Here is a 20,301-nt window from a genome sequence, read left to right as displayed (position 1 = left end):
TAACAGCATGCAGAACATGAGTGAATTTACATGTCAAAAAGTGTTTATAACCCTACTGGAAAACAAGATCTGCACATTATTACCCTAATGAGGCAGGTAATAGAAGAGACTAGCTTGGTTCATTACTGCACACTGCTGCTTTTAAAAAGTTTAAAGTGTGATCTGTACACATTTTTCCTAATTTAATCCAGCCATTAATCTGAAATGCAGCTGATCATACATTGCACTGCAACTCACTGACTTACCCTGAGTCACAACACGATTGGCCTGCAGCTGCTCAAAATGCATCCACCTAAAACTTTGAAGTGACTCTACACAACACTCCAAAGAGAACTGTCCATTTAAAGCTTTACTCAAGTCATGTATTTTTCATCTCCAAGATACTCCTACTTCTCTATGACAAAAAAAGTTTCAGCCATGACCTAAAGCTAAACATCTCCGTTCCGCATCCTCAGTATTTCACTGGATGTTCACCCACAGAGTAGAAATCAATGTGTCTCCTAGTCAATGTGTTTCAGTATCTGGTAAAACCTAAAACTCAAAAGGACTGCCTCCTTTGCTTGATCAATACCCTCCAAGGGGATATCTGCAGTCCCAGATAGTTGAAATTGCAAGTGTTTTGAAGCATTAACCTCAGCTCAGTGTTAACAACTACTATCATTAACATCAATCACATGGAAATTAGCTACAGAGCTGACTCCCCGTTTCCAGCAGGATTCAAGCTGAGGGCATGTGCTAGTTTGAAGCTAGCTAGAATGTTTTGGTGAGAAGGATTAGATCACAGGCTCTGAAAGGGAAACAATGGTGATGTCTACTTCACTCACAGGCTTGCTGAGATGTATAAGAACAAGAATCCAAACATAGTTAAGGCACTTCTTGAGGCACAGCCTGAGCTGCACTTCTCTCTAGCCTCTCTGCCATCTCTCTGATTAATCCACTTTGCTTCCTGACCCCCCTGGTTGAACTTCCATTCTTCCTTGGCACTGGGGTAAGGTTGAGTGGGTTAGGAGAAGGTGGAAGGGCAGTTGGGAGCCCCTCCTGGGGACTCAGGTTTCTGGGAGGAGAGTTGTGTTTCTGTATTACCTTTTACCTTGTATATTTCTGTCTATAACTGTATATACTGTAAATATCTGCTTGTGTATTGAGCTAAGCTGTAAATAGAAAGCTTCATTCATATTTACAGAGCCAGCTGGGTCTAGTCTGGGTGAGTTCCAAAGTGTGGGGAACACCCAAACCATTACAGAGCATAACAAATTGTATTACATCCTGACTGTACAACCTGGTATCCAGCTGCAGGACTCAAGAGGCAAGTATCAAGCTTAAGCCCCTTCTCTGCAAAGCTCTAGCCACCCCACTACACCTCCCACCAGCCTACAAAAGGTGCATGTCACTCCCTACATTTCTTCTGTAGCTTCCTTACTTCATTCTTAAAGGCAGTAAAATATTTTAGGTGCAAAAAAATAAGTGTATACATAAACATCTAAAGGGTTTCAGGCAACATCACCCTAAATATGCCAGAAAACAGTAGGTAATCAGAAAATTAGGACCAACAGGTTATTTCTTGTGTTTTGTAACTGATATCTAAACTTCCCCTTACTTTTCCAGGGGTAGAATTAATCACAGAATCAGTCAGGGTTGGAAGGGACCACAAGAATCATCTAGTTCCAACCCCCCTGCCATGGGCAGGGACACCCTACCCTAGAGCAGGCTGCCCACAGCCTCATCCAGCCTGGAATTAAACACCTCCAGAGGTGGGGCCTCAACCACCTCCCTGGGCAACCCATTCCAGGGTCTAATTAATGGGAGAGAAGAGCAGAGTTTGAAGTATCTCTTGTTGATAACCCTCTTCAAGAACAGAAAAGCAAGACCTCTCCTATTTAAAAGCTGTACATCACTCAGGTTCATTGAGGACTTGATGCTGTTTCTGGCTCTCTCTCCCCTGGTAGAGAGTCCAGTACACAAACCCATTTCTTCCCATTATTTAAGCCTTTTCTGAGATTGATCAGAGCATATATAAGAGATCTAAATAATGACACTACAGAGCTTCTAATGTTAAAATACCATCCCATCCTCTACTGAATTCATATTGGAAATCAACATAAGGTACTTTCTACTAAAAGCCATATACTTCTCTCACTTTGCTAAAGAGTATAATTTACCTTCCTACTGTGAAGTGAAATGAGTATTGCCAGGACAGCCAAACCCTTGAAAAAGCTATCAACAGATGTCCTTAGGGCAACAATTAAATCCTTCCCCTGCCCCCCGCCCTGCAAAAGAAAAGCATTCCAAAACAGTACAAAACGTTTTCTCATTCCGAATGCAAAACTGTGTATTTCCTTGGTTTATAAAGATTTGTCTTGAAAGATCTTTTCCATAAGCAAATAATTTTACATTCCTGAAAGTCTTAGCAATGTTATAACATGAAAACAAAGGCTTCACTCAGCATTGAGGTGCTGGAATGTGTCCAGAGAAGGGAAACAAGACTGGTGAAAGGCCTGGAGCACAAACCCTATGGGGAGAGGCTGAGGGAGCTGGGGGTGTTTAGCCTGGAGAAGAAGAGGCTCAGGGGTGACCTCATTGCTGTCCACAGCTACCTGAAGGGACATTGTAGCCAGGTGGGGTTTGGTCTCTTCTGCCAGGCAAGCAGCAACAGAACAAGGGGACACAGTCTCAAGTTGTGCCGGGGGAAGTCTAGGCTGGATGTTAGGAGGAAGTTCTTGCCAGAGAGAGTGATTGGCATTGGAATGGGCTGCCCAGGGAGGTGGTGGAGTCACCGTCCCTGGAGGTGTTCAAGAAAAGCCTGGCTGAGGCACTTAGTGCCATGGTCTAGTTGACTGGACAGGGCTGGGTGCTAGGTTGGACTGGATGATCCTGGAGGTCTCTTCCAACCTGGTTGATTCAATGATTCTATGATTAAACAATGTTCATTACTTCCAGTAGAAATTCATCTAGTTTCTCCTGGTGTTCTGCAAATACTGCCTTTTTTTCCCCTATCTCTGCTCCTTACTGAGTGAAACCTCAATCATGGTGATAGATGCATGTTCATTTTTGCCTTGTGTACTCATTGCATAACTCTGTCACTTCAATTTAAAAAAAAAAGAATTACACAATAAAACAAAAAAAACCCCACCAAAAAACTCCAAGAAGAGCCTATTCCCATGTGGTGGTAGGCTTGGTGGGGCAAATGTGAGCTTATCCATGTTAGATATGTTCTCCTGCTCCCCCTACTTCTGTGCTAGGGGGAGTCAACCATGGGAGAGGAGGGCAAAAGCCCTGACTTTGCCTAATACCATGCGGCCTGGCAAAGGGCCATTCTGATTGACTAATCTGTGTCCAGTGCCCCATTAGTGTCAGGCTGGATATTGATAAAAAAGATAAGCAGGTAGCACAGGGGCTTCTGCCACCTCATTTTGTATCCTGAATTCACCTGGAGAGCTTAGCAGGAACAGGCTCTAGTTGCCTGCACGCATCAGCCTGCACAGCCAGCCAGGCATTGTGCTGAGTCTGCACATCACAAGACATCCTGCCTCCAAGATCATCCAGTCCAACCTAGCACCCAGCCCTAGCCACTCAACTAGACCATGGCACTAAATGCCTCAGCCAGGCTTTTCTTGAGCACCTCCAGGGACGGTGACTCCACCACCTCCCTGGGCAGCCCATTCCAATGCCAATCACTTTCTCTGCCAACAACTTCCTCCTAACATCCAGCCTGTACTTCCTCCACCACAACTTGAGACTGTGTCCCCTTCTTCTATTGCTGGTTGCCTGGGAGAAGGCAGATGGCAGCACACAGAATAGTTTGCATGTACTGAAAAGTTTGCACCCATTTAACGTTATTTGGCACATTTCTGTCCTGCCCTTGCTACAATTCTCCATACATCTCACAAAGAATTTCAGGCAACTGGATCCAAATGAGAATACCTCAGTCATACAGTACTGTTGTGGAGGCCACCTTTGAGAACAAGGTAGGATACTGCAAATCTCCAAGCTGGGCAGGTGTGATAACGAATTCAAGAGCTGAGAAGGTGCCACTGCGAATTCAGTTGTTTTCAAAGCTTAATACATGCATGTTGCAATTTTATGATGCTTCATGCAATCACAGGGTTGTTACTGTCAAAAGCAATCTGTTTACTTTGCATATTTTTTTTGTGAGCTGCCTAGATTCTATCTTCTGCAATTGGAATGGAGATTTACCAATTTATTTTCTTTTTCAAGATGAGTAGCCTTGCAAAGGATCTGAAAAGGTCCCAGCTTGCAGAACTTGGGAAAACTCTGGGGCATAATGATATTCATGAGGATTCAGATTTCACATTCACACGACCTTGGCAGCTGAAATGAGGCTAGGGGATCTCAAAGACCAAGCTCCAAAGATCAGAAAACCCCAGGAACAGAGGGGAACCACATACTCTGTGTTTGCCAGTCCAATTACTCCAACACTGAATAGAGAGGCTCTTAGCAATGAGAAGGAACAGAAAACAGCCTGCCAGCAACAATAACAATGTTAATAAGTCTAGAAGAAGAGGAGAGGTAATCATTTCTGCCAGTCCCTTGTCCAAGCAGCCTGCAAAGAGAGCAGGCATCTGAAGAGAGGGCAGCACACCAGCCCTGCAATCAATCACTAGCTAACACATCCTTCTGCTGTCCATACATGCACCCACCCCTAGAGCACAAGGTTCCTGATAGGAGAGGGAGAGGCAGGAAGCAGAGAGCTTCCACCTCTCCTCATAGCTTGGATGAGCTATCATGATCCCCCAACAGAGAACAATTTTGATCCTTACCTGTGAGAGTCTCACTCAGGCTCAGCTGTTGAGGTAGAGGATGTTCATTGCTGGAATTATACTAGTAATGTCTCACAATTTCTGCATCCTCCCCATTGAGATCACTCTCAGCCTAGTCAGACACCTCCCTGCCTGCCTCCCTGATCCTCTGATTTTATAGACTGGGTCACACCTGGTTTTAAAACAGGTGAAAACCCCAGCTGAGTAGTAAGGCTGCTAACAAAGCCTACCTCCACCTCTGCTAAATTGTTTATACCTGGCCTGCTTGCAGCACAGCCTGTCTTTGCAGGCATTTACTAGTTTTACCTTTTCTAATGTAGAAACTCATGTCTGACTTACCATACTCTTAGGAAATCTTCTTCCACAGAGTCTCTCTCAATGAAGGAATAGATAAAAAAACTGTGATGGTGAAAGCTGTGTGTTAGAAATTGTTTGTTTTTCTGGAGCAACTCTGTCCCTAAACACAGTTAATTTTATGTAAAGCCTTGTAACAAAAAAAGACCACTGCTCTTACATACAACATCAAAAGTCAAGCTCCTTTTAAGTGACATCCTACATTGACAATTGAATCTTGAGAATATATTTCATATACCTTATGTATCAAATATTCACACACACACATATATACATATATAAATATATAGACCACACCTACAGGATGGCCAAGGGATCAGGCCCAGCCAGCATGGGTGTAGGAAGGGCAGGTCTTGCCTGACCAACCTGATCTCCTTTTATGATCAGGTTACCCACCTGGTTAATGTGGGGCAGGCTGTGGATGTAGTCTACCTGGACTTCAGCAAAGCCTTTGACACTGTCTGCCACAAGAAGCTCCTGGCACAGCTGGCAGCTCATGGCTTGGACAGATTCACTCTGAGCTGGGTCAAGAACTGGCTGGATGGCAGAGCCCAGAGAGTGGTGGTGAATGGTGCCACATCCAGCTGGCAGCTGTCACTAGTGGTGTGCCCCAGGGATCAGTGCTGGGCCCAGTCCTGTTCATTATATTTATTGATCATCTGGACCAAGGGATTGAGTCCAGCATCAGTAAGTTTGCAGATGACACCAAGCTAGGAGCAGGTGATGATCTGTTGGAAGGTAGGAGAGCCCTGCAGAGGGAACTTGACAGGCTGGATGGGTGGGCAGAGGCCAATGGGAAGAGATTTAACAAAGCCAAGTGCAGGGTTCTGCACTTTGGCCACAACAACCCCAAGCAGCACTACAGGCTGGGGACAGAGTGGCTGGAGAGCAGCCAGGCATTGAGGGGCCTGGGGGCACTGGTAGATAGTAGCTGAAGATGAGGCAGCAGTGTGCCCAGGTGGCCAAGAGAGCCAATGGCATCCTGGGCTGCATCAGGAACAGTGTGGCCAGTAGGACAAGGGAGGTTATTCTGCCCCTGGACTCAGCACTGGTTGACACTGGACACACCTTGAGTCCTGTGTCCAGTTTTGGGCTCCTCAATTCAAGAGAGATGTTGAGATACTGGAACATGTCCAGAGGAGGGTGACAAAGCTGGTGAGGGGCCTGGAACACAAACAATGTGAGGAGAGGCTGAGGGAGCTGGGGGTGTTTAGCCTGGAGAAGAGGAGGCTCAGGGGTGACCTCATTGCTGTCTACAACTACCTGAAGGGAGGATGTAGCCAGGTGGGGGTTGGGCTCTTCTGCCAGCAGCAGAACAAGGGGACACAGTCTCAAATTCTGCCAGGGAAGGTCTAGGCTGGATGTTAGGAGGAAGTTCCTCACAGAGTGATTGGCATTGGAATGGGCTGCCCAGGGAGGTGGTGAAGTCACTGTCCCTGGAGGTGTTCAAGAAAAGCCTGGCTGAGGCACTTAGTGCCATGGTCTAGTTGATTGGCTAGGGCTGGGTGCTAGGTTGGCCTGGATGATTTTGGAGGTCTCTTCCAACCTGGTTGATTCTATGTGACAGTTTGGGTGCTACCAACCCCCCCACCCTTAAGGAAAATCACCCAGAGTGGTTGATTCTATGATTCTGTGATATCCAGGTTTTTCTACTGACATGTTAATTTTGGTAAGAACAACAGTCTTAGAGAAAACAATTTCAACATTCAAAACATGTGAATTCTGTTTGAAAGCAATAAATTAACTTTGGGAGCTTTTTTCCTGAATTTAAACTTTAGAGTTTAACCTACTTCTAACAGTTCTTGATCTGTGTTCTTTCCTGGAAGGGGAGAAAATTATATATATATATATATATATATATATATATATATAAATATATATAAAATAGAATCATAGAATCAGTCAGGGTTGGAAGGGACCACAAGGATCATCTAGTTCCAAGTCCCCTGCCATGGGCAGGGACACCCTACCCTAGAGCAGCCTGGCTGCAGCCTCATCCAGCCTGGCCTTAAACACCTCCAGGGATGGGACCTCAATCACCTCCCTGGGCAACCCATTCTAGGCTCTCACCACTCTCATGCTCAACAACTTCCTCCTCATGTCCAGGCTGAACCTACCCATTTCCAGCTTTGCTCCATTCCCCCTAGTCCTGTCCCTACCTGATAGCCTAAAAAGTCCCTCCCCAGCTTTTTCGTAGGCCCCCTTCGGATACTGGAAGGCCACAAGAAGGTCACCTCAGAGCCCCCTCTCTTCCAGACTGAACAGCCCCAACTCTTTCAGTTTGTCCTCAGAGGAGATCTGCTGCAGCCCTCGTGGCCCTTCTCTGGACACACTCCAGCATCTCCACATCCCTCTTGTAATAGAGGCTCCAGAACTGGATGCAGTACTCCAGGTGGGGTCTCACCAGAGCAGAGTAGAGGGGGAGAATCACCTCCCTCAACCTGCTGGCCACACTTCTCCTGATGCAGCCCAGGCTCTGGTTGCCTTTCTGGGCTGCAAGTGCACACTGCTGGCTCATGTTGAGCCTCTCGTCCACCAGCACCTCCAAGACCCTCACCTCAGGGCTGCTCTCCAGCCACTCACTGCCCAGCCTGTATTTGTGCTTGGGATTGCCTCAATCAGATGCAGAACCTTGCACTTGGTCTTGTTGAACTTCATGAGGTTTGCTTGTGCCCACCTCTCCAGGCTGTCCAGGTCCTCCCTCTGTATGGCATCCTTTCCCTCCAGCCTGTCTGCTGCACCACACAGCTTGGTGTTGTCAGCAAACTTGCTGAGGGTGCACTCAATGCCTCTGTCCATGTCCACATACACACACACACACACATATATATATGTATATATATATATCAAAATACTTGTAGTGGCAAGGTTAGCATCACTTTTATTTTTTAATCCATTAATTATGTACTCCTGACAGCACAGTTAGTGCAACGTCTATAAAATCTCTGCTTTTAATAGCAGTTGAGACTACCCACCACATTTTAGGAGGCATCCAGTAGTGTGCAGGATTGGGCCCATAAGTCTTAGGTCTGTGAAAAAAAGCAGTGCATTCCTGAAATGCTAGATTCTGCTTGCACTCTTGCTGGCTTTCTCTCCTCTAAGGCTGTCTGGGTTTTTAATCTAAGTCTCTGAAGTATATTTGATTTCTCTTCCATTGTTTCCTTCTAATCTATTTTTTAGATTAGAGAAGTATTTTTAGACTGGGGAGAAGTATGACAGGATTGAGAAATTTCATAAACTCCTAAGTTAGTATTTTCTATTTGAAGATGTTAAGCTAAGTGCATTCCTCTTTTTCAAAAGATAGTCTAATGGGGGTCTTCAAGAAAAGACTGGATGAGGCACTTAGTGCCATGGTCTAGTTGATTGGATAGGGCAGGGTGATAGGTTGGACTGGATGATCTTGGAGGTCTCTTCCAACCTGGTTGATTCTATGATTCTATGATTCTAAGACAGAACAACCACAGTACTACCTCTCTTCTAATGAAATTAAAATTAATCCAGAAAGTCAGTTTGGGACTTACTTTCTTATCTTTTTCACTTCAGATACATTTAAGTTTAAGCTACCAAACAAATAAACCCAGGCTTGGTCCCTAGGAAGCTTAAGAATTGTTCACCCCTGTTTGCTTAATTTTATTTTTTTTTTAATGTGGTTAGCATTTAAATAAACCTTGACAAACATTTTTTGCTCCACTGACAATTTTCTGACTTCCTAGTTGAAGATCTGAGCCCTAACTTGGTTCATGGATGAGTAATCACAGCAGGTCCACAGCAGAACCTATCCTAGAACTACAAATACATCATCTGCAGCATTGTAAATCAAAGCCTCAAAGAGCATCGTTTAGCCTGAAGCTAAAATTGCTTGTTTATCAGATGGTGCCTAGCTTAGCATGGAGCAGTTCCTTGTAAATCTCAGGGACCTTTTACAGCATATACTTAAGCAAGCATATTGGCTCCTGGGAGACTTTCCGAGAGCTTTAATGACTGCAGACTGCTAAAAGATCCAGGCCTTGCTTTAGTTAAGTGGTTACTGGTATAGCTTGGCTCCGTTTTGTAAACTCCCAAAGATAAGGGGTCTGCTTTACCTGGGGAAAGAGCAAGCATTAGTTTCTTAGGAAATCTTTACATCCTAAGTGTTAATGTTCTTGTGGCTTTTGGTATTTTGACCTTTGTCTGCTGACTTTTGATTTACGGTGGGAGCAGAATCTTTTCCCCTTAAGCCCTTCCTATGTTTTATAGCTACTTTGAAAAGCACAGTGAAATACTCACAGCACAGCTTTTAAAAGTAGGTGTAGGGCTGCACTGTTCATAAGTACATTGTTCAGCTCAGGACACTGTAACAACAAGGAGGTAAGAAGAACCACCCATTTGATTTCCTATTATTAGTCAATGTTTAATTTCCTAATAAAATGACCACAACTCCATTGGCTGTTGCTCAGTGCAACCCCTTTTTGCCCCACCTGGCATCTAGCCCCAGTGTGAAAGGCTCATGGAGTCCAGCTAGATCACAGTATCACAGTATTATCAGGGTTGGAAGAGACCTCACAGATCATCAAGTCCAACCCTTTACCACAGAGCTCAAGGCTAGACCATGGCACCAAGTGCCACGTCCAGTCCTGCCTTGAACAGCTCCAGGGACGGTGACTCCACCACCTCCCCGGGCAGCCCATTCCAGTGTCCAATGACTCTCTCAGGGAAGAACTTTCTCCTCACCTCCAGCCTAAATCTCCCCTGGCGATGATGGGGATGATGGTGGTAGCAACACAAAAGCACCCAGGCAGCTCCCCTTGGTTTTCTGCTTGGAGAGGCACTCCTGAATGGGCTGGATTTACCGCTAGGACACCAGTGGCCAGGGACCTACGCGCTGATAGATACTTACATACACTTGATGTAATTTGCTAATTGTAGAGCTTGTTATCTGGGTCTCTCACTTTTTGATTTGAATTAATTAGAGTTCACCTCGCTATAGCCACCTGCTGTGCTGTCACACGCAGCATACATTGGTACAACAAAAACAAGGACTTTCTTTAATAGGCTTATTGAAGCAAAATGTGCTCCCACTTAGACCGTGTGAAATGGCATCACTACAATGTCATACGCTAAAAAGGGGAACATCATTTATTTCAGCTAGCACAGTAATGATGCAAATGAGAGGGGAAAATGGTCCATTGCATTTGTAGGCAGAAGACCTAATACATTTAAAGCATTATTTGACTTTACCAATTATTCAATGTCTTTAAGTCTTTCTCATCTGGCTTTTTTTTTTCCCCCTTGCTCCAGGTTGAGAGCAAGAAGGTCTGATTTTTATTGCTGTTAGTAGCATTGTTTGCATGTTTTTAAACCAAGAACTGGTCTTTTCAATGCAAACCTCCCTCAGCAACACCAGTGCAATGATTTTCCCACATTCCTGTGGGTAAGCACATAGCACTTATCACAGAACTGAAAAGATATTCCCTTGCTGCATGCTTTTTCAGACAAAACAAGTCATTAGAGCACACAGCTAAGGAAAAGTTAAATAACTATAAGGATGCACACAAGCAGCTGTCTTTCAAAGCTGCTACTTTCAAACTGCATTGAAAAAGTTTCCTTTTCATTAGGTATTTAATGTTGGCAGTGGCAGACTTATTTGTACATGCAATTGTATTAGTTTGCCTGTTTTCTTATGTATACAAAAGACACCTGGGAATCTGCAGTACACATGGAGTTACTTTTTTCAGCACAGGATCAGCAATGGGTGACATACATACTCCATTACTGCATAAGTATACTTGATCTGGATTTAAGCTACCTGTTTCTATCTAGATTGGCTTGCCTGGACCTCATCCTGCCTGCTGTGTCCATCAGTCTTTCCTCTAAAACTCTGTTATTGCTCTTCACTCAGTACTGTTCACTACTCTGCATGTGATCATAGAGTCATAGAATCAACCAGGTTGGAAGACACCTCCAAGATCATCCAGTCAACTAGACCATGGCACTAAGTGCCTCAGCCAGGCTTTGCTTGAACACCTCCAGGGATGGCGACTCCACCACCTCCCTGGGAAGCCCATTCCAATGCCAATCACTCTCTCTAGGAAGAACTTCCTCCTAACATTCAGTCTAGACCTCCCCTGGCACAACTTGAGACGGTGTCCCCTTGTTCTGTTGCTGGTTGCCTGGCAGAAGAGACTGATCCCCACCTGGCTACAACCTCGCTTTAGGTACTTGTAGACAGCAATGAGGTCACCCCTGAGCCTCCTCTTCTCCAGGCTAAACACCCCCAGCTCCCTCAGCCTCTCCTCACAGGGCTGCGTTCCATTAGGGTTCTACTCATAACAATATTTGGCATGATTTGGCACTTTGTCACTTGAATCTTTGACTCCATTTTACTTCTGTGATGAGTGTCAATGTTCTTGTATGTCAAGTGTAGACATTTAAACAGAGCAACAGATCTGGTTACCCAGAATCAGAAAGGTTGTATCTATAACATAGTTAAACACACAGCTTCTGCTTGCAACAGCAAGGGCTGCTCCCAGGAACATGGCATTGTGCCACAGAAAATGCAAATTCCATCCAGACCCTTGGTGTCTTTACTGACCTACCTATTTCCAGTGTCGTTTCTTGAGTTGCAGTTATGCCTTTGGACATAGAAAATTAGTGGCAACATCCATTAAAAAAAAAAAGAAGATTTGCTCATTCCAAAAGCAGGGTTATTTCCTCAGTTTTGCCATACAGAACCCATTTCATTCTTCCTAGCTATAACACATGCAAGAGATAACAACTGCCAACACAGACACGCCAAAAATCCCCCTGTGCACACTTGCTAGAGCTAACAGGAAGGCAAATAGTTATATTCTGTGGTAAAGGGTACACTGTGCTTTAAACCTGAAACCAAAGCACTGCAGGAAGAGAAATCTTCATTCAGTAAACATTGCCAAGTTGTTGATGCAAGTTGTTGCACATAGAGCTTAAGGAAGTCCACTGATGTTACAATCAGATTTAGTTACTGCCCTCTCTTTTTGCCTTTGAACAGTGGTGGTTGAGGCCCCATCCCTGGAGGTGTTTAAAGCCAGGCTGGATGAGGCTCTGGCCAGCCTGATCTAGGGTAGGTTGTCCCTGCCCATGGCAGGGGGGGTTGGAAGTAGATGATCCTTGTGGTCTCTTCCAACCCTGACTGATTCTATGATTCTAACATTTTTGCCCCCATGTCAGACTCACAGATTTAGCAGTGCCTGTCAATTGGATTCTCATTAGATTTCAGGAGTCTGGATGCAGAGTCTGGATCTAAATCTTTATTCCATGCAATACAACAGAGAAACTGTGCAAACTCATTTTCAAAAGTGAATTTTACAACCCATATATTCATCAGAGCAAGAATCATAACTACCCAACAAAGGTTTATTCTCCTAATGCCTGTGAACAGAAGAGGATAATCCTGGACCCATTGAAGTTGAGTGCAAAAACTCCACTGAGTCAATATGCTTCGAGAGCTGCTCATTTCTGTGTGGCTGTATTCTTAAGAGCATCCATTACTTCAAAACATCTTGAAAATCAATATTTTTGTAACTGTACAGAATTTATTGTGTTGATGTTATTAAAAACTAGACAAAAGTTGGAACTTAAAGGCAAACTATTTTAAAACAGAAAAATGCCATTTCTTTTTAAGAGTGAGGAGAATGAATCAAACTCCTACATGGCATAATAGATTCTCCAGATTGGGAAACTTCCTAGGTGAAGTCTGAAAACAGCCCTAGAAGGTTCTCAGCTCAAACAAATATTCATCTCAGTGCTATTATAGTAGGTTAAGTTTATCAATACACTGATACTAAAGTGTAGATGCTAAAGCTAAGTACTTCAGCAATCTCTTCCTGTACTGACACTGAGGAATCACAGGAACAGATTCAAATTCTTTTGTCTTTTTTTTTTTTTAATCATAGAATCAATCAGGTTGGAAGATACTTCCAAAATCATCCACTCCAACCTAGCACCCAGCCCTGTCCAATCAACTAGACCATGGCACTAAGTGCCTCATCCAGGCTTTTCTTGAACACCTCCAGGGACAGTGACTCCACCACCTCCCTGGGCAGCCCATTCCAATGGCAAATCACTCTCTCTGACAACAACTTCCTCCTAACATTCAGCCTATACCTGATACCTCCCCCAGCACATGAAACTGTGTCCCCTTGTTCTGTTGCTGGTTGCCTGGCAGAAGAGCCCAAGTCCCACCTGGCTACAGCCTCCCTTCAGGTAGTTGTAGACAGCAATGAGGTCACCCCTGAGCCTCCTCTTCTCCAGGCTGCACACCCCCAGCTCCCTCAGCCTCTCCTCACAGGACTGTGCTCCAGGCCCCTCACCAGCTTTGTCACCCTTCAATGGACACTTTCCAGTATCTCAACATCTCTCTTGAATTAAGGACCCAAAATTGGACACAGGACTCAAGGTGTGTCCTGACCAGTGCTGAGTCCAGGGGCAGAATAGCCTCCCTTGTCCTACTGGCCACACTGTTCCTGATCCAGGCCAGGATGCCATTGGCTCTCCTGGCCACCTGGGCACACCTTGGTGCACTGCTGGCTCAAATTCAGAGAAACTGAGGAAGTTACAATGTTCCAGTTCTACTTAGCTACAGAAATACCCGTAAACTAGACAGGAAAAAAAAATATTGAATTCATAAATTCTTATTAGAGAAGACTATTTTTTTTTTATCCTCCTGGTGGTTAGATGGTAACTGTGGGGCTCAAAAACATTTTCAAGTACAAATTCCCCTTTTTTGTTGGTTTGGGTTTTTTTTCTTGTTGGTGATGTTGTTTTCCTGAGTAAATTGTTGTCCTTGACCCCACTGGTGAAAAAATTTTACTCCAATTTTTCCAGAGAATAATGTTTCTAATATCTTTTAGTGAAGTATTTCACAGATGTGAACTGTGTCACAAGTAGTAAGTTTACTACTCCTAAGTTTATGTGTGATTGTGCCAGGGCAGGTTCAGGCTGGGTGTTAGGAAGAAGTTTATCCCAGCAAGAGTGATTGGCATTGGAATGGGCTGCCCAGGGAGGTGGTGGAGTCACCGTCTCTGGAGATGTTTAAAAGGAGGCTGGAGGAGGCACTTAGTGCCATGGGTTAGTTAATTAGAAGGTGTTAGGTGATAGGTTGGACTTGATGATCTTGAAGGTCTTTTCCAACCTGTTTAATTCTGTGATTCTGTGTGATTCTGTGATTGTTTTTGGAGGAAGCATGACTAACTTCATCCCCAAAGCCCAAGCAGGGAACAGAGGGCAAGAGAGTAAGGCTGCTTTGCTATCAAGGCAAGATAGGGAGTACAGGGGTTATATCTGCCCTCCTAGAAGCCTCAAGAAGAACACATTTATTTTGACTATGAGGTCTTTCAGTGGCAGATGTGCAGTGCCCACATTTGTCTATGGAGCATGTCATAATTGTGGATGTCAAAATAATGTCACAGGGAAGTAAGTGTTTTGCTGGCTTTCTTGTTTTGTTTTTTCATTTGGAGTTTTTGGGGTGCTGTTGTTTGGTTTGGGGTTTTTTGTTTGGTTTTGGTTGCTTGGGGTTTGTTGGGGTTTTTTTCCTGTTTGATTTGCCTTAGGGCATAACAAATTTTCTCTAAACTATGAAACCTGTAAAACTCTTTGCTTTGACAACTCCAAGGTCCTTCATTGCTTTAGCAAAGCCCCATCACCCAGTGCAGAGCCTAGTGAGGTAAAATGAGGGGGCTGTGTCCAGTATACAGATAGTCAGCCTTCCATAGGGTCCCTGCCCCCAGAACTTCAGTGTAACTGCTGCTGTTGCTACTTAGGTGTGCTAGTTTGAAGCAGGGTAGAATGTTTTGGTGAGCAGAACTAGATCATAGGCTGTGAAAGGAAAACAATGGTGATGTCTGCTTCCCTCAGAGTCTTGCTGAAGAAGAAAGAAAAACATTAGATAACACCCTTGCCATTTTCTCTCTCTCTGACTGGGCTTCTGACTGAGCTGCTTCTCCCTAACCTCACCTTCCACTCACCTTTGCTTCTTAACCTCTTGGCTGAACCTCTATTCTTCCTTGGGACTAGGGTAAGGTTGAGAGGGGTAGAGGGAAGGTGCAGGGGTGGTTGAGAGCCCCTCCTGGGGACTCAGGTTTCTGGGAGGGCTGTTGTGCTTCTGTATTACTTTTAACTTGTATATTTCTGTCTATAACTGTATATACTGTAAATATCTGCTTGTATATTGTGCTAGCTGTAAATAAATAGCTTCATTTATATTCCCAGAGCCAGCTGAGACTAGTCTGGGTGATTTCTAAAGTGGGGGGGGGGGAACACCCAAACCATCACAATAGGAAAATAGAAAAGCTAAACATTCCTCCCCTTTCATTTTCCAGATTCAGAAAAACAAAAATAACTCATTTCAGGGAAAACAGAGATTTTTATGAGTGAATCCCACGGGGTATGGTGGGTGCACATTGCTCAACATTTCCATAAATATGAAGGGTAGAAAAAGTCAGATCCTACCTTAGACTGAGGTAAGATCACTGCACCTACAGAGAAGAAGGTGGAAACAGTACTAACTAATCCACATAACTGCCTCTGAATTTTTCCTTAGTAGTAAAAGAACCTTGAGCTTGTAAAGCATGAGAAGCACAGCTGGGAATCTGTCATTTCCCTTCCACACACTAGCACAGATATCTTGAAGCAAATTTTTCTTCCTCCATCTTTCCAGTCAGGTCAGTCCTACTAGTGGCACCAGTGCACCAGCAGGAAGGTAGGTGGCTTGCCTTTGCTGTTGGTTATTTATTTACCTCCCTTTTTACATTGATCTGTAAATACATCCGGGAGCACTTGCACCATCTGCTGCACATTTGTCAGTCACTGAAGGAAGAGTGGACATCTGGGGATGTCACTGGGTTTTGTTGATTTTCCCCCACTAGGGCTACTGTTTCCTTTTTTTAAGCATGATGTGAGCAAAGAGCCTGACTGACTGCAGTGGAAAGGCAGACTGGCAGATGTGACACTACCTCCAAATCCTCCCGGTCTGAGTTTTCCCCCAAGCTTCCATCCACTTTATAGAGCTCTGAGTATGAAAACAGCATGAAACATAAAAAGATCAACTATAGTGCTCCTTTGCAGTCTGAATGGCAATATTAAGTGGCAATATGACAAAAAACCTGAAGCACCTCTTGCATACAGGGCATGGCAAAACTCCAGGTTTGGAGGAAATCATGTAATGTGCTTCCCTAAATTCTGCTTTGGCAGCTATTACACACCCACAAATGCGGATGGGGAACACCCAGGCTGCCTGCCTGGGCCCCAGAATAAGAGCCAGAATATTGATTAACACTCATCAGAAAATCCCCTTTTTGCTACAAGTGATTTGGCCTTATCTCCCCTTTTGCCTGTCTGTTTACTGTCTGCATGCTCACAACTACACAGCTTCTCATAACTATGGTCTCTGGAATCACCAGCACCATGTCATAGAATCAGAGAATCAATCAGGTTGGAAGAGATCTCCAAGATCATCCAGTCCAACCTAGCACCCAGCCCTAGCCAATCAACTAGACCATAGCACTAAGTGCCTCAGCCAGTCCTTTCTTCAACACCTCCAGGGACGGTGACTCCACCACCTCCCTGGGCAGCCCATTCCAATGGGAAATCACTCTCTCTAGCAACAACTTCCTCCTAACATCCAGCCTAGACCTACCCTGGATCAGCTTGAGATTGTGTCCCCTTGTTCTGTTACTGCTTGCCTGCCAGAAGAGACCAACCCCCACCTGGCTACAGCCTCCCTTCAGGTAGTTGTAGACAGCAATGAGGTCACCCCTGAGCCTCCTCCTCTCCTGGCTCCCTCAGCCTCTCCCCTCACAGGGCTGTGTTCCAGGCCAAACTCTATGATTCTATGTTAGCAAATATTCATGTTCAAACCCTGACTTTTGGGACTACTAAAAATAATGACAGATTGATTTAGACATAAAAATTTCTCGTATATTTGGTTTACATTTCCAAGATAAGAGGCTTAGTCTGATACCATGAGAAGTAAAACAATCACTGCCAAATCTCAGCATTTTCTGCTTCAAAGCATCTTTATGTGTCCTGATCAACAGAAACGGCAAGCGCTGCCACGAGAACTTCCCCGTGCTGGGAAAGGTTAAGTGCAGATGTGAAGTGAAGCTTCTCAAGCTGCTCTGATGCATGGGGGCCTCTGGCCAAAGAGGCAGCTCTGTGGTGCTCGGCCTCTCTGCTTCTAAGAGCATTTGGCCTTCACCCACCAAAACCACAGTTTGATGGGGCTAGAACAAACTGACTGCAGCTTCTAAATGTTGCTGTGGACGTGCATGATCATAAAAAGTTAAGTCCATGGGAGCTAAAAAGTTACTTGGATGTAAGTAGCATGCATGTACACCAATTTTTTCAAGTGGTTTGCCAGATGGTACCCTGCTTAGAGATACTGCCTTTATGGGTTTTAAAAGCTTTTATTCCCTACAACTCATCATTCCCAAGATACATAGGGGGGAAAAAACCCCAAACTGTTTCTTTACTATGATGCTTGTTGAGCATTTTTCTGAACAGCAACTAAAATGTAACATCCCAGTGATAGCACTGAAGCTCAGTGTGGGTTGTAGCAGGCAGTGCTCAAGGTCATACCCAGCAGACAGTGGAATGGTTTCCCCTAGCATGCCCTGTACCAAAACACAGGAGGTTTTGTTTGCTTTACTTTCAGCTCTATGATAGTACACCAGAAGAATTTCAGAGCTGACTCACGGCTGAGCTTTGCTAGCTGTAGCAAGTTCATAGATTATTGCAGGCATCACTCTTGATCCAGTTGCTATCCAGATGCTCTATAAGAAGGTTAGGATAACCAGGAAGAGTTTAAGGAGTCACTATGAGAACTATTGGGATCTTCCTTGGGGAGAGAGGGAGGGAAGGAAGACCTGTTTCCCACCTTTGATGGGCTGCTACTACAGCCTACAGCTCCTACTGCTGCCAGGAAAACAAACCAAAGTGATTGCACATTAAATCAACACTGCAAATACCACCTCAGTCAGTATTCTTTCAGAATTGTCTCTTTCTTCTAGGGTAAACTGTCAATACTAGAAAACACACAATTGCAACCAGTTCCCAACAAATTCAAGAACAACTTCTATTTCTCATGTTTTTGTAACAGGATTGCAGATATTCCCTTTCCTTGAGATTCTAGTTTATTGTTTTCTTTTCTTGCTGATAGAGATAAGAGCTACATCTCAGCCTGATGTCATAAACAAAATGAAAATAAATACTGCTTATCACTTGCTCTCAGCCTATTTTCTTTCTCATTCTGTTGCTCCTCAGCATAATACAGCATTACAGCCGTGCCTGCCTTCATGGGAGTCATGGATCAAATTTCTATTCCAAAATGGCTGTGAATTTTGTCTTCATCCTATATATGCACAGCAGTTAGGAGGAAGTCATTTGTACAATCATCCACAAGTGTTCCTCTGTAGTGAATTAGTACCAAAAGATATTAGTTATTATCAGTTCTCTAGCTGGATTATATTTAGTAAGAGCTATGTTGGGGATGATAGCTAATAATCATGTTTTCATAGAGGTCAAGGTTAGAGAGGGGGTAGTAGTGCAAAATCAGTGCTCAACACTACAGACACTTTAAAACCTAAGCTGGATGGGATGCAGCTAATAATCATGTTTTCATAGAGGTCAAGGTTAGAGAGAGGGGTGGTAGTGCAAAATCAGTGCTCAACAGTATCACAGTATCACAGTATTATTAGGATTGGAAGAGACCTCACAGATCATCAAGTCCAACCCTTTACCACAGAGCTCAAGGCTAGACCATGGCACCAAGTGCCACATCCAATCTTGCCTTGAACAGCTCCAGGGACGGCGACTCCACCACCTCCCCGGGCAGCCCATTCCAGTGTCCAATGACTCTCTCAGTGAAGAACTTTCTCCTCACCTCCAGCCTAAATCTCCCCTGGCACAGCCTGAGGCTGTGTCCTCTTGTTCTGGTGCTGGCCACCTGAGAGAAGAGAGCAACCTCCTCCTGGCCACAACCACCCCTCAGGTAGTTGTAGACAGCAATAAGGTCACCCCTGAGCCTCCTCCTCTCCAGGCTAACCAATCCCAGCTCCCTCAGCCTCTCCTCGTAGGGCTGTGCTCAAGGCCTCTCACCAGCCTCGTCGCCCTTCTCTGGACACGCTCAAGCATTTCGATGTCCCTCCTAAACTGGGGGGCCCAGAACTGAACACAGTACTCAAGGTGTGGTCTAACCAGTGCAGAGTACAGGGGCAGAATGACCTCCCTGCTCCTGCTGACCACACCATTCCTGATGCAGGCCAGGATGCCACTGGCTCTCTTGGCCACCTGGGCACACTGCTGGCTCATGTTCAGGCGGGTATCAATCAGCACCCCCAGATCCCTCTCTGTTTGGCTGCTCTACACTACAGACACTTTAAAAACTATGCTGAGTAGGATGTCCTGATACTTTAATTCAGGTCTTAACATTTCTGATTTCCTATTTGAATTGCAAAATAAGAATACAATAATGGTGCTCCATCCATAACAGTTCCACAAACAGCAGAGACTGGAAATTCATTTGTTTGCTCATGGCAGAATGAGCAGACCATTCCTTTGCTTGACCTCTGTATACCTGGAGAATATGTAAACATACTGAAACTTTGTTGTGCTCTACAGTGGGGGAATGAAGTGCATCGATTGCTTGTGATTATTAACTAGAGTGGGATAAGCCTTCTCCTTATTATGCAGATTAGTGAAGCTCTCAGTTCCAACATATTGTACAGATGCAGGAGAGCAGCTGCTCTTACAGATGGTAAGTACACAGCTCCATTAGTATGTATCTATTGTCTGCTCTTGGCTTGCTCAAAGGATGGAGAGGAAGGGTAAAGAGAAATTGTTACACAGTGAAATGTAAAGAAAACACACTCTTAAAAATCCATACTCAAGAGACTACTTAGCAGTGTAGACAGGAACAAAACTAAAAAGCTACCCTAAGTAAGTACTTTTCTATGTCACTGTTAAGCTTCTATAGTTTTAAAATATACTAAACATTGACACCAAGGAATAGAATGTGAATTTCACAACTAAGATACACTAAATAAAAATAAATCCTGGGAGGTTCCTCCAAAATTTGGTCGTGCATTTGGCCCATCCAAAGCTCTCTTTAGCGGAACCTCCCCGCTCAAAGAACACCTCACTACCCTAAAGAACAAAT

At 44.5% G+C, this 20,301-nt stretch overlaps 1 long non-coding RNA gene across 1 annotated transcript in view; it reads right to left on the bottom strand.

Moving 5' to 3' along the window:
* Positions 1-4,867, bottom strand: part of LOC135188126 (uncharacterized) — a 76,869-nt gene extending 72,002 nt beyond the window's left edge. The window contains exon 1 of the long non-coding RNA XR_010307567.1: positions 4,779-4,867. This is a non-coding gene — a long non-coding RNA (uncharacterized LOC135188126). The remainder of the gene's footprint in view (positions 1-4,778) is intronic.
* Positions 4,868-20,301: the final 15,434 nt, after the last annotated feature.

The sequence above is a fragment of the Pogoniulus pusillus genome, chromosome 2 (genome assembly GCF_015220805.1).
Source record: "Pogoniulus pusillus isolate bPogPus1 chromosome 2, bPogPus1.pri, whole genome shotgun sequence".
Classification (NCBI taxonomy): domain Eukaryota; kingdom Metazoa; phylum Chordata; class Aves; order Piciformes; family Lybiidae; genus Pogoniulus; species Pogoniulus pusillus.
Note: the sequence above shows the minus strand (reverse complement) of the source record. Positions and strands in the feature narration are given on the sequence as shown.